Below are 17255 nucleotides of genomic sequence, written 5' to 3'. Positions count from 1 at the left end.
ATTAAAGCAGCGACAGCGGTGAGAGGATAAAGAGCGGCCCGAGAGCGGAGCTGAATTAAAGCAGCGGCGAGAGGATAAAGAGCGGCCCGAGAGTGGAGCTGAATTAAAGCAGTGACAGCGGCGAGAGGATAAAGAGCGGCCCGAGAGTGGAGCTGAATTAAAGCAGTGACAGCGGCGAGAGGATAAAGAGCGGCCCGAGAGTGGAGCTGAATTAAAGCAGTGACAGCGGCGAGAGGATAAAGAGCGGCCCGAGAGTGGACCTGAATTAAAGCAGTGACAGCGGCGAGAGGATAAAGAGCGGCCCGAGAGTGGACCTGAATTAAAGCAGCGGGAGCGGCGAGAGGATAAAGAGCGGCCCGAGAGCGGACCTGAATTAAAGCGGTGACAGCGGCGAGAGGGTAAAGAGCGGCCCGAGAGTGGAGCTGAATTAAAGCAGTGACAGCGGCGAGAGGATAAAGAGCGGCCCGAGAGTGGACCTGAATTAAAGCGGTGACAGCGGCGAGAGGATAAAGAGCGGCCCGAGAGTGGAGCTGAATTAAAGCAGCGGCAACGGTGAGAGGATAAAGAGCGGCCCGAGAGTGGACCTGAATTAAAGCGGTGACAGCGGCGAGAGGATAAAGAGCAGCCCGAGAGCGGACCTGAATTAAAGCAGCGGCAACGGTGAGAGGATAAAGAGCGGCCCGAGAGTGGACCTGAATTAAAGCGGTGACAGCAGCGAGAGGATAAAGAGCGGCCCGAGAGCGGACCTGAATTAAAGCAGCGGGAGCGGCGAGAGGATAAAGAGCGGCCCGAGAGTGGACCTGAATTAAAGCAGTGGCGAGAGGATAAAGAGCGGCCCGAGAGTGGAGCTGAATTAAAGCAGCGGCAACGGTGAGAGGATAAAGAGCGGCCCGAGAGCGGACCTGAATTAAAGCAGCGGCAGCGGTGAGAGGATAAAGAGCGGCCCGAGAGCGGACCTGAATTAAAGCAGCGGCGAGAGGATAAAGAGCGGCCCGAGAGTGGACCTGAATTAAAGCAGCGAGAGTGGCGAGAGGATAAAGAGCGGCCCGAGAGCGGACCTGAATTAAAGCAGCGAGAGTGGCGAGAGGGTAAAGAGCGGCCCGAGAGCGGAGCTGAATTAAAGCAGCGAGAGTGGCGAGAGGATAAAGAGCGGCCCGAGAGCGGAGCTGAATTAAAGCAGCGGCGAGAGGATAAAGAGCGGCCCGAGAGCGGAGCTGAATTAAAGCAGCGAGAGTGGCGAGAGGATAAAGAGCGGCCCGAGAGCGGAGCTGAATTAAAGCAGCGAGAGTGGCGAGAGGATAAAGAGCGGCCCGAGAGCGGAGCTGAATTAAAGCAGCGGCGAGAGGATAAAGAGCGGCCCGAGAGCGGAGCTGAATTAAAGCAGCGGCAGTGGCGAGAGGATAAAGAGCGGCCCGAGAGTGGACCTGAATTAAAGCAGCGGGAGCGGCGAGAGGATAAAGAGCGGCCCGAGAGTGGAGCTGAATTAAAGCAGTGGCAACGGTGAGAGGATAAAGAGCGGCCCGAGAGCGGAGCTGAATTAAAGCAGCGGCAGTGGCGAGAGGATAAAGAGCGGCCCGAGAGTGGACCTGAATTAAAGCAGCGGGAGCGGCGAGAGGATAAAGAGCGGCCCGAGAGTGGAGCTGAATTAAAGCAGCGGCAACGGTGAGAGGATAAAGAGCGGCCCGAGAGCGGACCTGAATTAAAGCAGCGGCAACGGTGAGAGGATAAAGAGCGGCCCGAGAGCGGAGCTGAATTAAAGCAACGGTGAGAGGATAAAGAGCGGCCCGAGAGTGGACCTGAATTAAAGCAGCGAGAGTGGCGAGAGGATAAAGAGCGGTCCGAGAGCGGACCTGAATTAAAGCAGCGAGAGTGGCGAGAGGATAAAGAGCGGCCTGAGAGCGGAGCTGAATTAAAGCAGCGGCAGTGGCGAGAGGATAAAGAGCGGCCCGAGAGTGGACCTGAATTAAAGCAGTGGCAACGGTGAGAGGATAAAGAGCGGCCCGAGAGCGGACCTGAATTAAAGCAGCGGCAACGGTGAGAGGATAAAGAGCGGCCCGAGAGCGGACCTGAATTAAAGCAGCGAGAGTGGCGAGAGGGTAAAGAGCGGCCCGAGAGCGGAGCTGAATTAAAGCAGCGGCAGTGGCGAGAGGATAAAGAGCGGCCCGAGAGTGGACCTGAATTAAAGCAGTGGCAACGGTGAGAGGATAAAGAGCGGCCCGAGAGCGGACCTGAATTAAAGCAGCGGCAACGGTGAGAGGATAAAGAGCGGCCCGAGAGTGGACCTGAATTAAAGCAGCGGCGAGAGGGTAAAGAGCGGCCCGAGAGTGGACCTGAATTAAAGCGGTGACAGCGGCGAGAGGATAAAGAGCGGCCCGAGAGCGGACCTGAATTAAAGCAGCGGCGAGAGGATAAAGAGCGGCCCGAGAGCGGAGCTGAATTAAAGCAGCGGCAGCGGTGAGAGGATAAAGAGCGGCCCGAGAGTGGACCTGAATTAAAGGAGCGGCGAGAGGATAAAGAGCGGCCCGAGAGCGGAGCTGAATTAAAGCAGCGGGAGCGGCGAGAGGATAAAGAGCGGCCCGAGAGTGGACCTGAATTAAAGCAGCGGCGAGAGGGTAAAGAGCGGCCCGAGAGCGGACCTGAATTAAAGCAGCGACAGCGGTGAGAGGATAAAGAGCGGCCCGAGAGTGGACCTGAATTAAAGCAGCGGCGAGAGGATAAAGAGCGGCCCGAGAGTGGACCTGAATTAAAGCAGCGACAGCGGTGAGAGGATAAAGAGCGGCCCGAGAGCGGAGCTGAATTAAAGCAGCGGCGAGAGGGTAAAGAGCGGCCCGAGAGTGGACCTGAATTAAAGCAGCGGCGAGAGGATAAAGAGCGGCCCGAGAGTGGAGCTGAATTAAAGCAGTGACAGCGGCGAGAGGATAAAGAGCAGCCCGAGAGCGGACCTGAATTAAAGCAGTGACAGCGGCGAGAGGATAAAGAGCGGCCCGAGAGCGGAGCTGAATTAAAGCAGCGGCGAGAGGATAAAGAGCGGCCCGAGAGTGGACCTGAATTAAAGCAGCGGCGAGAGGATAAAGAGCGGCCCGAGAGCGGACCTGAATTAAAGCAGTGGCAGCAGCGAGAGGATAAAGAGCGGCCCGAGAGCGGAGCTGAATTAAAGCAGCGGCGAGAGGATAAAGAGCGGCCCGAGAGTGGACCTGAATTAAAGCAGCGGCGAGAGGATAAAGAGCGGCCCGAGAGCGGACCTGAATTAAAGCAGCGGGAGCGGCGAGAGGATAAAGAGCGGCCCGAGAGTGGACCTGAATTAAAGCAGCGGCGAGAGGATAAAGAGCGGCCCGAGAGCGGACCTGAATTAAAGCAGCGGCAGCGGTGAGAGGATAAAGAGCGGCCCGAGAGCGGACCTGAATTAAAGCAGCGAGAGTGGCGAGAGGATAAAGAGCGGCCCGAGAGCGGAGCTGAATTAAAGCAGCGGCAGTGGCGAGAGGATAAAGAGCGGCCCGAGAGTGGAGCTGAATTAAAGCAGTGGCAACGGTGAGAGGATAAAGAGCGGCCCGAGAGTGGACCTGAATTAAAGCAGCGAGAGTGGCGAGAGGATAAAGAGCGGTCCGAGAGCGGACCTGAATTAAAGCAGCGAGAGTGGCGAGAGGATAAAGAGCGGCCTGAGAGCGGAGCTGAATTAAAGCAGCGGCAGTGGCGAGAGGATAAAGAGCGGCCCGAGAGTGGACCTGAATTAAAGCAGTGGCAACGGTGAGAGGATAAAGAGCGGCCCGAGAGTGGACCTGAATTAAAGCAGCGAGAGTGGCGAGAGGATAAAGAGCGGCCCGAGAGCGGAGCTGAATTAAAGCAGCGGCAGTGGCGAGAGGATAAAGAGCGGCCCGAGAGTGGACCTGAATTAAAGCAGTGGCAACGGTGAGAGGATAAAGAGCGGCCCGAGAGCGGACCTGAATTAAAGCAGCGGCAACGGTGAGAGGATAAAGAGCGGCCCGAGAGCGGACCTGAATTAAAGCAGCGAGAGTGGCGAGAGGGTAAAGAGCGGCCCGAGAGCGGAGCTGAATTAAAGCAGCGGCAGTGGCGAGAGGATAAAGAGCGGCCCGAGAGTGGACCTGAATTAAAGCAGTGGCAACGGTGAGAGGATAAAGAGCGGCCCGAGAGCGGACCTGAATTAAAGCAGCGGCAACGGTGAGAGGATAAAGAGCGGCCCGAGAGCGGACCTGAATTAAAGCAGCGAGAGTGGCGAGAGGGTAAAGAGCGGCCCGAGAGCGGAGCTGAATTAAAGCAGCGGCAGCGGCGAGAGGATAAAGAGCAGCCCGAGAGCGGACCTGAATTAAAGCAGCGGCAACGGTGAGAGGATAAAGAGCGGCCCGAGAGCGGACCTGAATTAAAGCAGCGAGAGTGGCGAGAGGGTAAAGAGCGGCCCGAGAGCGGAGCTGAATTAAAGCAGCGGCAGTGGCGAGAGGATAAAGAGCGGCCCGAGAGTGGACCTGAATTAAAGCAGTGGCAACGGTGAGAGGATAAAGAGCGGCCCGAGAGCGGACCTGAATTAAAGCAGCGGCAACGGTGAGAGGATAAAGAGCGGCCCGAGAGCGGACCTGAATTAAAGCAGCGAGAGTGGCGAGAGGGTAAAGAGCGGCCCGAGAGCGGAGCTGAATTAAAGCAGCGGCAGCGGCGAGAGGATAAAGAGCAGCCCGAGAGCGGACCTGAATTAAAGCAGCGGCAACGGTGAGAGGATAAAGAGCGGCCCGAGAGCGGACCTGAATTAAAGCAGCGAGAGTGGCGAGAGGGTAAAGAGCGGCCCGAGAGCGGAGCTGAATTAAAGCAGCGGCAGCGGCGAGGCTCCAATTCAAAAACAACAACAAAGAGTGACGTCACAGGAGAACAGGTAGGTGATTGGTTGGTGGGTGAGTATTACAGCTCTTTTTTACTCTCTAAGTTAGGGAAGAGGGTTAAATTAAGAGCTGAGAAACTATAACTTGCTAGTACTTATTAAATTAATAACTTAAACTAAATAAAATAATCAAACAATAAACCTAAAATATCGATTGAATAAAATCTTTAACTAATTAATTAATAAATAAAACAAGAATAGCGATGGCAGGTGTGACATAACTGCAACATGTGGGAGTCTGTGGAGAGCATCGCGATCCTGAGCAACCACATCTGCAGTAAGTGTCTGCAACTCGAGCAACTTGGGCTCAGAGTTGTTGAGCTGGAGTCCGAGCTGCAGACATTGCGGGGCATCAGGGAGGGGGAGGGTTACCTGGACACTTTGTTCCAGGGGGCAGTCACACCCTTTAGGTGAAGTAGTAAACATAGAAACATAGAAACATAGAAGATAGTGTAAAGTATGCGAATATACTTAATACAATAAGGAAGAGACAGCTTGGAAGGGTTTAACTTAGGTCTTTACTTCATACCCACAGGCGGGAACTGAGGGGAGATCAGTACCCGCAGTACTATTTATACCCCTATGGCCAGGAGTGGCACTACGGTATCACTACGCCCTACAAAGTAGTGCTGCCCTGGCCATAGGTTTAAAGTAACATACATATTACATACACAACATTCCTCCCCTTTTAATTAAAACGTACCCGTGCAATTAAGTCAACAGATGCACCATAACTAGGGCTAATAACATTTGGTAACACAACATACATAACATATTTACATCAGAGTTGTCTACCTATATATATATATAAAAAGAAACATGTTATAGATTCAGTCTCTGAGGAGGCCTCCTGTCTCGACGAGGATAACGTCTTTCTCTAGTCGGTCTCGGTGTAGGCGGCGGTACTTCCGTCACCACTTCATCGCTGGAGTCGTCGGTGCCTGATGGCACATCCTGTGCCGTGGAGCTCACTGGAGTGCTGAACTCCTCGCCATCCTGAGACTTCTGTAGCGACGAGCTGGGCCATGATTCCGCTGGAACAATGTGCTGAGACGTTTGAGGTAGTGAATCAGTTGGGTTTCTGGACTCCACAAGTTGATCAGCATGTCGTCTGATTATGCCGTCCCCAGTATCCACTGTGTACATCAAAGGTCCCTGGCGGGCCTTTATCGTACCAGACCGCCACTTTTCATTTCTATAATCACGGGCCAACACTTGCTGCCCCACCTCGAAGCTCCGTGTCTGTCTGTCAGGAGCCCTACGAAATACTCGGTTTTCCACATCTCTCCGGATGTTTGGTCTGAGCAATTCAAGGCGAGACCTTAACCTTCTATTAAAGAACATGACGGCGGGGGCCTGGTTGGTCACCGTATGTGCAGCATTACGGTACGCGAATAGGAAATTGTCCACCTTGTGTTGTAGTGGCAACCTTTCCTCCCCCATCGCCTTGATGGCCTTTTTAAAAGTCTGTACAAATCGCTCTGCCAGCCCATTTGTAGCCGGATGATATGGTGCGGACGTATAATGTCGCACTCCATTCCTTTTTAGGAATGCTTGAAATTCTTCTGCCACAAATTGTGGCCCATTGTCCGAACAGACTTGCTCGGGCACCCCATTTCGGGCAAAAATGGTCCTTAAGGCTGCGACCGTCTTTTCGGCTGTCGTTGATGACATCTTTATGACCTCCGGCCATTTTGAGTGGGCGTCCACTACAATAAGGAACATCGCATCCATGAAGGGCCCAGCGAAGTCCACGTGGATCCTTTGCCACGGCGTTGAGGGCCACTCCCACGGATGTAGTGGGGCTTGGGGTGGTACGTTCTGTACCATCTGGCACCCTTGGCATGCTTTTGCTACTTCCTCGATGTCCCTGTCAATGCCGGGCCACCAGACGTAGGCTCTGGCGAGGCTTTTCATTTTGACACCCCCCAGATGACCTTCGTGTAAGTCCCGCAACACTTTATGTTGTAATTTTTGAGGGACCACCACCCTGGCTCCGCACATCAATGTGCCCCGGCAGACGGACAACTGGTCCTTCCTTGCCGAAAACGCCGGCAATGATGCGTCACCCTGCGCCGGCCAGCCTTTCACGGTCAATTCGTAAACCCTTGCCAGTGTCGGGTCATTCTGTGTTTCCCGCTCGATACATTGGCTGGTGATGGGCAAGTGTTCCATAACCGCCGTATGATATATTTCCACGGGGTCCTGTACTATCTCTTCGATCTCTGCAGGCAATGGTAGCCGCGACAGGCCATCCGCATTGCCATGCTGTTTGGTACCCTTATATTCGATAAGGTACTGGTGTGCTCCTAAGAACAGTGACCATCTCTGTAGCCTTTGGGCCGTCATCAGGGGCACCCCTTTTGTTGGATTAAATATGGACACCAACGGTTGATGATCCGTCAGTAGTGTGAAACGTTGTCCATGTAGATAGTGGTGGAATGTTTTTACACCCCACACCAGACTGAGGGCCTCCCTGTCGATTTGCGCATAGTTTCTTTCGGCTGTAGTTAACGACCTTGAGGCAAATGCTATTGGCCTCTCCGTCCCATTGGGAAATTTGTGTGACAACACTGCCCCTATACCATACGGGGAGGCGTCACATGCCAACCTCATTGGCATTTTTGGGTCAAAGTGTGCGAGCACTTCCTTTGATGTAATGAGTTGTTTACCCTTTTTAAAAGCAGCCTCACACGCTTCGTCCCAATTCCAGGAGACTCCCTTTTGCAGCAATGAATTTAGTGGATGTAAAATGGACGATAAGTTCGGGAGGAACTTATGGTAATAGTTTATAAGGCCTAAGAATGATCGTAACTGAGATACATTCTCAGGGGGCGGGGCCTTCACTACTGCCTCGATCTTTTCTGGGGACTTATGCAGGCCTTCCTTATCTATAATGTGACCACAGTATGAGATACGTTCCTGGAAAAACTCACATTTCTGCTTGTTTGCCCTGAGTCCGTATTGTTGCAACCGCAGAAGTACTCGCTCCAGGTTAGCGAGGTGGTCGTTATCCGTTTGTCCTGTCACCAGGATGTCATCCAGGTAGCACTGCGTTCCTGGAATGCCCTGTAGGACCTGTTCCATGGTCCTCTGCCATATGGCTGGGGCGGACGCCACACCAAATACCAGGCGATTGTACTGGTACAATCCCTTGTGGGTGTTAATCGTTAGGAGCTTTTTCGAGTCCTGCTCCACCTCCATCTGTAAATAAGCTTGACAAAGGTCAATCTTCGTAAAGTGTCTACCCCCAGCTAACGATGCGAATATGTCCTCTATCCGCGGCAGCGGATACTGTACCGTGTGCAGGACTGGGTTAATAGTTATTTTAAAATCCCCGCAAATGCGAACCTTCTTTGGTTCCCCCGGCGTGTTATTTGCAGATTTCTTTATAACTGGGACGATGGGCGTGGCCCACTCGCTCCACTCAATCTTTGTAAGGACACCTGCACTCTCTAAGGCATCCAGTTCTGCTTCCACAGCTGGCCGGATGGCGTAAGGCACCGGTCTGGCCTTACAAAACTTGGGGTTTGCGTCTTGAGCAATAGTTATTTTTGCTCTAATGTCCTTTAAGGTCCCCAGCCCTTGTTGGAACACCTCTGGCGTTTTTGCCAATAGTTTCGACAGCCTGCTTGTAATGGTTGTATCATCCTTGGTGGTCTCTACTTTTATCTCGTGTATCGACTTCCAGTCGAAATGGATTTTTCTTATCCATTCCCTACCCAAAAGTGGTGGTCCGCCGTTTGGTAGGACGTATAAATAAAGTCCTGGCACTTTTCTGCCATTGTATTTAACTGTTACTTGCATTTTTCCCTTCGGGTAAACTTTTTGTCCCGTATATGTTTTTAATTTGATTTCGGTATCCTTTAAGGGAATGCGTTTGAACAGCCTGTTATAATCTTGTTCATTAATTACTGATAGGGCTGAACCCGTGTCCAGCTCCATATTAACTTCGACGCCTGCTACCTTCATTTTAACCCACATTGTGCTGTGGTCCTCCGTTTTGTCTACACCATATAACTTGAGACATCCCAGACCTTTAGGCTCTGCTTTTGTGCCTTCCTGTGACTCGTCTGAGCTACTGTCAGATATCTTATGTATTTTTGTCCTTGCCTTGGTACTGCTCGGATTGCCCCCACTATTGGGTTTCGTACCCGACCGACAAACTTTCGCTATATGCCCCTTTTTCCCACACTGCCGGCATATTTTATCACGAAACCAACAATTACTTTGGTCGTGGGTGGTTTTGCCACAACGGTAGCATTTACCTTTGTGAAATGTCACCTCATGGGTGTCATAGCCGGTTGTATTTTGTCGTATTTGGGCAGCACCCTGTGCTGCTGCTTCATGTGCCAATGCTATTTCCATCGCCTGATCTAGGCTGAGCTGTTTCTTGGCCAGCAACCGTTTTCGTGTACTCTCATTTAACATGCCACAGACAAATCTGTCTCTGATCGCTTCCGCCAAAAAGGCTCCAAACTGGCAATGTTTGGACAACCGTCTGAGCTCAGCCAAATAGGCTGCCTGCGACTCATCATTCCTTTGGTCGCGTCTGTAAAAGCGGTACCTTTCCGCTATAAATGGTGGCTTAGGGTTTAAATGTTCCTTTAATGTATCAACAATTTGGGCATACGTTTTGTCTGCTGGCTTTTCTGGAGTAAGAAGATTCCTCAGCAGACCGTATGTTTTTGCCCCCATAGAATTTAATAAGGTTGCTGCCTTTTCGTCATCTTTCACCTTGTTTACTATGCAATAAAGCTCATGCCTTTCTACATATGCGTCCCAATCTTCTATGTCGGCAACAAATTCTGACAACCGAGCTTCTTTAGCCATTTTTAAAACTACTGAAGAGGTTTTCCCGCCTTTTTCCACTAGATGGCGCTGTTATTTTTTTTCCTAAGAGAAAAACTTTCCCCCTTTTGTCCACTAGATGGCGCTGTTCATTTTAAACTGCTGGAGAAAAACTTTCCCCCTTTTGTCCACTAGATGGCGCTGTTCATTTTAAACTGCTGAAGAGAAAAACTTTCCCCTTTGTCCACTAGATGGCGCTTTTCCCGCCTTTTCTCCCTCTGCTGTCAACGACGTCTCTCCAGGTTCGTTATTTTTGGCCCTTTCAGCTCCCGTTATTGCCACCGCCGCTATTACAACGACCTTCCCCTCTCGTGGCCCGCTAGTCCTCGTGGCTCCGTTTGTTCCCCAGATCGCCTGCCCGTTCTGGCCCTTGCAGCTCGCGTTCCCCGGGAAGGATTGCAGTTTACCTGACCCTGAGTGGACTTTTGCCCCGTGGCTGGAACGCCCGTTCAACCTCTTCTCTCAGCTGCCGCAGCCTTCGCTGGAACCTCTCTCTCTCGCTCCGTTGCTGCCGCTCCTCCTGAACTGGGTGGCCTCCTTCGGTCGACGCTGGACTCTGCAGGCTGGTAAGAAGCTTCTCTCCCCGTACTGCTACCGATCCTTTGTTGCACCTTGTACTGGTGAGTTCGAACGTTCCTAGTCGCCAGTGTAAAGTATGCGCATATACTTAATACAATAAGGAAGAGACAGCTTGGAAGGGTTTAACTTAGGTCTTTACTTCATACCCACAGGCGGGAACTGAGGGGAGATCAGTACCCGCAGTACTATTTATACCCCTATGGCCAGGAGTGGCACTACGGTATCACTACGCCCTACAAAGTAGTGCTGCCCTGGCCATAGGGTTAAAGTAGCATACATATTACATACACAACAGATAGGAGCAGGAGTAGGCCATTCGGCCCCTCGAGCCTACTCCGCCATTCAATGCGATCATGGCTGATCATCCAAGTTCAGTACCCTGTCCCTGCCTTCTCCCCATATCCCTTGATCCCTTTAGCCTTAAGAAATATATCCAACTCCTTCTTGAATATATTTAATGAATTGGCCTCAACTGCCTTCTGTGGTAGAGATTTCCACAGGTTCACCACTCTCTGGGTGAAGAAATTCCTCCTCATTTCTGTCCTAAATGGCCTACCCCTTATCCTTAGACTGTGACCCCTGGTTCTGGACTCCCCGACCATCGGGAACATCCTTCCTGCATCTAGTCTGTCTAGTCCTGTCAGAATTTTATAAGTTTCAATGAGATCCCCTCTCATTCTTCTAAACTCCAGTGAGTATAAGCCCAATCGACCCAATCTCTCCTCATACGTCATTCCTGCCATCCCAGTTATCAGCCTGGTGAATCTTCGCTGAACTCCTTCCATGGCAAGAACATCCTTCCTCAGATAAGGCGACCAAAACTGCACATGTGTGCTGTGAGGAGGATGCTGAGGAACTCCAGGATGATTTGGACAGGTTGGGTGATTGGGCAGAGGCATGGCAGATGCAATATAACGTGGATAAATGTGAGGTTATCCACTTTGGTGGCAAAAACAGGAAGGCAATAGATTGGGAGAAGGGGAAGTGCGACGAGACATGGGTGTCCTTGTGCACCAGTCGCTGAAGGTAAGCATGCAGGTGCAGCAGGCAGTTAAGAAGGCAATGGTATGTTGGCCTTCGTAGCGAGAGGGTTTGAGTACTTTAAAGTTCATCAGTGGCCAGGGACAGGAGGGTGTGACTGCAAGTCAGGGCGGTATGGGGACCCAGGATGTAGTGATGGAGGAGCCTCAGCCCTGGACCTGGTCCAACAGGTACAAGGCACTTTCCACCTGTATGGATGAGGAAAAGGACTGCAGGGAGGATGGGCAAACTGACCACGGCACTGTGGTACAGGGGGCTATCCAAGTTGGTGGGGGGGAAGGAAGGAATGTGGTAATAGTAGGGGAGAGTATAGTCAGGGGGATAGATACTGTTCTCTGCAGCCACGAAAGAGAGTCCTGAAGGCTGTGTTCGGTGCCAGGGTTAAGGATATCTTATCGCGGCTGGAGAAGAACTTGGAGGGGGAGGGGGAGGATCCAGTTGTCGTGGTCCATGTAGGAACCAACGACATAGGTAGAACTAAGAATGAGGTTCTGCTGAGGGAGTTTGAGGAGCTAAGATCTAAATTAATAAGCAGAACCACAAGGGTAATTGGGTTGGGCGATTGGGCAGATGCATGGCAGATGCAGTATAATGTGGATAAATGTGAGGTTATCCACTTTGGTGGCAAAAACAAGAAGGCAGATTATTATCTGAACGGCAATAGATTGGGAGAAGGGGAAGTGCAACGAGACCTGGGTGTCCTTGTGCACCAGTCCCTGAAGGTAAGCATGCAGGTGCAGCAGGTGATTAAGAAGGCAAATGGTATGTTGGCCTTCGTAGTGAGAGGGTTTGAGTACAGGAACAAGGATGTCTTGCTGCAGTTGTACAGGGCCTTGGTGAGACCACACCTTGAGTATTGTGTGCAGTTTTGGTCGCCTTATCTGAGGAAGGATGTTCTTGCCATGAAGGGAGTGCAGCGAAGATTCACCAGACTGATACCTGGGATGGCAGGAATGACGTATGAGGAGAGATTGGGTCGATTGGGCTTATACTCACTAGAGTTTAGAAGAATGAGAGGGGATCTCATTGAAACTTATAAAATTCTAACAGGACTAGACAGACTAGATGCAGGAAGGATGTTCCCGATGGCGGGGGAGTCCAGAACCAGGGGTCACAGTCTAAGGATAAGGGGTAAGCCATTTAGGACAGAGATGAGGAGGAATTTCTTCACCCAGAGAGTGGTGAACCTGTGGAATTCTCTACCACAGAAGGCAGCTGAGGCCAAGTCATTAATTATATTCAAGAGGAAGTTAGATATATTTCTTAAGGCTAAAGGGATCAAGGGATATGGGGAGAAGGCAGGGACAGGGTCCTGAGTTTGGATGATCAGCCATGATCGCATTGAATGGCGGAGCAGGCTCGAGGGGCAGAATGGCCGACTCCTGCTCCTATCTTCTATGTTTCTATGTAATAATCTCTGGTTTACTACCTGAGCCACGCGCAAATTGGCATAGGGTCAAGCAGATCAGAGAGTTAAATGCGTGGCTCAAAAAGTGGTGTGAAAAATGGGGTTTCAATTCATGGGGCACTGGCACCAATACTGGGGAAAGAGGGAGCTGTTCCGTCGGGACAGGCTCCACTTAAACCGGGCTGGGACTAGCGTCCTGGAAAATCGAATAACTAGGGCTGTAGATCGGGCTTTAAACTAGAAAAGCTGGGGGAGGGGTCAGGTGAGGGGAAATTTAGAAATCTAAAGAGAACGATCAAGGCAATAGAGCAGTGTAGCGATTTGGGTAAAAATAAGCAGAGTGTGACGGGAAGGGCCAGAGAGTTTAACGGTAGCAGTGCAGCAGAGAATAAGGTCAAAGCAGGGAATAACGGTAAAAAAATTAAATTAAAGGCTCTTTATCTGAATGCGCTAAGCATTCGTAACAAGATAGACAAACTAGTGACACAAGTAGAGATAAATGGGTTTGATCTAATAGCCATTACAGAGACATGGTTGCAAGGTGGCCAAGGTTAGGAACTAAATGTTCCAGGGTACTTGACGTTTTGAAAAGAAAGGCAGAATGGAAAAGGAGGGGGAGTAGCCCAGATAATAAAGGATGACATAAGGACAGTAGCGAGAAAGGATCTCGGCTCGGAAGATCAGGAAGTAGAATCAGTATGGGTGGAGATAAGGAATAACAAGGGGCAGAAAACACTGGTAGGAGTAGTATATAGGCCCCCTAACAGTAGCTATACCGTTGGACAGAATATTATTCAAGAAATAGTAGGAGCTTGCAATAAAGGTAATGTAATAATCTTCGGGGACTTTAATCTTCATACTGACTGGACAAATCAAATTGCAAAGATAGTCTGGAGGGTGAGTTCATGGAATGCATTCGGGACAGTTTCCTAGAACAATGTGTCTGGAACCAACCAGGGAACAGGCTATTTCAGATCTTGTATTGTGTAATGAGACAGGGTTAATTAGCAATCTCATAGTAAAGGATCCTCTGGGGCAGAGTGATCATAATATGATAGAATTTCACATTAATTTTGAGAGTGACTTGCCTAAGTCCGAAACTAGAGTCTTAAACTTAAATAAAGCCAATTACATAGGTATGAGGGGCGAGTTGGCTAAGGTAGATTGGAAAAATAGATTAAAAGGTATGGCGGTAGATAAGCAGTGGCGAGCATTAAAAAAAAGATTTCATAATTCTCAACAAAAATACATTCCATTGAGAAACAAAAACTCCACGGGAAAAGTGATCCAACTATGGCTAACTAAAGAAGTTAAGGACAGCATTAGATTGAAAGAAGAAGCTTATAATGTTGCAAAGAATAATAGTAAACCTGAGGATTGGGAGAGTTTCAGAAACCAGTAAAGTTTGACCAAAAAATTGATAAAAGGGAAAAAATAGAATATGAGAGAAAACTAGCAAGTAATATAAAAGCAGATTGTAAGAGTTTCTACAAGTATGTAAAAAGGAAAAGAGTAGCAAAAGTAAACGTTGGTCCCTTAGAGGCTGAGACAGGAGAAATTATTATGGGGAATAAGGAAATGGCAGAAACGTTAAACAAATATTTTGTATCGGTCTTCTCAGTAGAAGACACAAAAAGTATACCAAAAATGGTGGGGAACCAAGGGTCTAATGAGGGTGAGGAACTTAACGTAATTAATACAAGTAGAGAAAAAATACGAGAGAAACTAATGGGACTAAAAGCCGACAAATCCCCTGGACCTTACGGCCTACATCCTATGGTTCTAAAAGGGGTGGCTGAAGAGATAGTGGATGCATTGGTTTTGATCTTCCAAAATTCCCTAGATTCTGGAATGGTCCCAGTGGATTGGAAGGTCGCAAATGTAACCCCGCTATTCAAGAAAGGAGGGAGAGAGAAAACAGGGAACTACAGGCCAGTTAGCCTGACATCGGTCGTCGGGAAAATGCTGGAATCCATTGTTAAGGAAGTGGTAACAAGGCACTTAGAAAATCATAACATGATTAGGCAGAGTCAACATGGTTTTATGAAAGGGAAATCGTGTTTGACAAATTTATTAGAGTTTTTTGAGGATTTAACTAGCAGGGTAGATAAAGGGGAACCAGTGGATGTAGTATATTTGGATTTCTAAAAGGCATTTGATAAGGTGTCACATAAAAGGATATTACACAAGATTAGGGCTCATGGGGTTGGGGGTAATATAGTAAAGTAGTATGGATAGAGGATTGGTTAATGGACAGAAAACAGAGAGTAGGGATAAATGGACCTTTTTCAGGTTGGCAGGCTATAACTAGTGGGGTGCCGCAAGGATCAGTGTTGGGGCCTCAGCTACTTACAATCTATATTCATGATCTAAATGAAGGGACTGAGTGTAATGTAAGTTTGCTGATGATACAAAGCTAGGTGGGACAGTAAGCTGTGAGGAGAACACAAAGGCCCCGACTTTCGGCTTGTGTGGGGAATGGTCGGATTTCCCCGAATGTGGGGTTCTGACACACATAAAAAAGTGTCAGGCAGCTCCACGCAATTTTCCCTCAAGTGGCCAATTAATTCCCAGCATGTGGGAAGCCTTGCTAATTGTCCAATTTGAGTCAGAAATCCCCACAGTATGATGTCATCATTCGTGGTGCTTTCAAGGTCCATAGCAAGCACTGCATCCTCTGAAGGCTTCCAAATGAACCATACAGGATGGCAGAGGAGCCTGCAGCAGCTGTGGCCAGTGCCAGACCCCGAGCTGCCTCCAAATTCGACGAGGCTTCACTGCAGGCATTATTGGATGGGGTTAGGGCCCACAGGGAGGTCCTCTTCCCTAGGTCAGGGAGGAAGAGGCCTCCCACTGAGACCAATGCTGCATGGATGCAGGTGTCAGCAGATGCCAACTCGCTGGGAGTCACCAGAAGAACCTTGGCATTACATCTCTAACTCCTTCCTTAACTCCCCCACAGTACCATCCAGAGCCCCCGTCCTCATTGTGGAGGAGGAAGAGGCTGTGCAGCCAGACTCCTCAGAAGAAGCTCCAACCTCTGAGGGCGCAGTGTCAGCAGACGTAAGCGCACCCAGCACCAGCACAGACACTCACACCTCAGGGGGACCTTCGGGACATAGAGTAGTGTTGTCACCTGGTGTTTCACAGCTCACAAGTGAGCCTCAGCAGATTCTGGAGACAGGGACAGCAGTGGAGAGTCCTCGTCGGAGGGCGCAGGACTCTGCCAGCTCAGCTCAGCTGCGCTGCATGTCGACCCTCTGCCTCTGGGTCCATCCGCAAGAGAAGAGGTGATGGATCTCCATGCACAGATGCAGGAGTCTCTGGCAGGCTTTGTCTCCAGGGTCGCTGCGAGTGTGGAGCGAATGGAGGAGTCCATAGCGACCATGAGCAGAGCCTTTGTGGAGTCATTGGTGCATGAACGCATCACCATGGAAAGGTTGGCGACCTCCATGGAGGAGATAACTCGCCAGGGTACGGAAAACATGGTGAGTGCTCATAAGAGAATGACATCTCTTGAGGAGCATTGGCCATCTGTTGAACAGAGAAACCAGATCTTCATGGAAGTCCTTCTGAGTAGGACTGCCAGTGCAGAAACGGGTCCCACTGGCCCCCTAAAGCGCAGCAAGGTGCTCTCAAGCCACTTCCAAGCACTGGCCCCTTCTGGCTTGTGCAGCTTCAGGTGAGTGAGCAGCAGCCTGGTGCTCCTGGTGCTCATCCTGCTGTTCCTGGTTCTGCTGCTGCCACCTCTGCTGTTGGAGATCCTCTAATGCCAGGAAGGGAAGGTACCAAAGGCCTCCCATGCTTCTGGCAGATGCCTCCGTCGAGGAGGTGCTGAGTTAGAGTGGTGAAAGGGGCTTCCCAGGAGCTCACACTGGAGAAGTGTGTGAGGCTCCAACTTTCTACAGCTGCTCCTAAGGCTTCAAAAAATTCCCCCAAGCCTTGATCAACAAGGTCCTGCAGCCTGCAAATGCTGCCTATTTAAATCTCTTCAGCCCTCAGCGACCTGCTGCTGCTGCAAGCAAGCAAGCCAGCTGTTTGCATGCCAGCTCTCATCGGCGGGGTTCCCCGCAGGCAGGTTTCATGTGGGAAAAGCCCCAAAGTCGCAACGGCCCCGGAAAATCTTCCTTAACAAGGTGATCATTGGTGATTAGTGCACCGACGAGCAGTCCCGCCAGCGGCGGGCGGGACTGAAGCGGGGTGCGGGGAAACGGTGGTCCGAAAGTCGGACGGGGTGGGGAATCAGGCGGGGGGGGGGGCCCGACCCGCTTTTTCGCCGATTTTCGGACCCCGGCCGCATGAAAAGCCACCCAACGGCGGCCAGAAAATCGGGGCCTCAGAGTCTGCAAAGAGATATAGATAGACTGAGTGAGTGGGCAGTAAGGTGGCAGATAGACTGAGTGAGTGGGCAGTAAGGTGGCAGATAGACTGAGTGAGTGGGCAGTAAGGTGGTAGACTGAGTGAGTGGGCAGTAAGGTGGTAGATAGACTGAGT

Source organism: Somniosus microcephalus, chromosome 24 (genome assembly GCF_052327205.1).
Source record: "Somniosus microcephalus isolate GS21.2 chromosome 24, FLI_Smic_1.0, whole genome shotgun sequence".
Taxonomy (NCBI): Eukaryota; Metazoa; Chordata; class Chondrichthyes; order Squaliformes; family Somniosidae; genus Somniosus; species Somniosus microcephalus.
The sequence above is the reverse complement of the archived record's forward strand: the minus strand, read 5'-3'. Positions refer to the sequence as shown.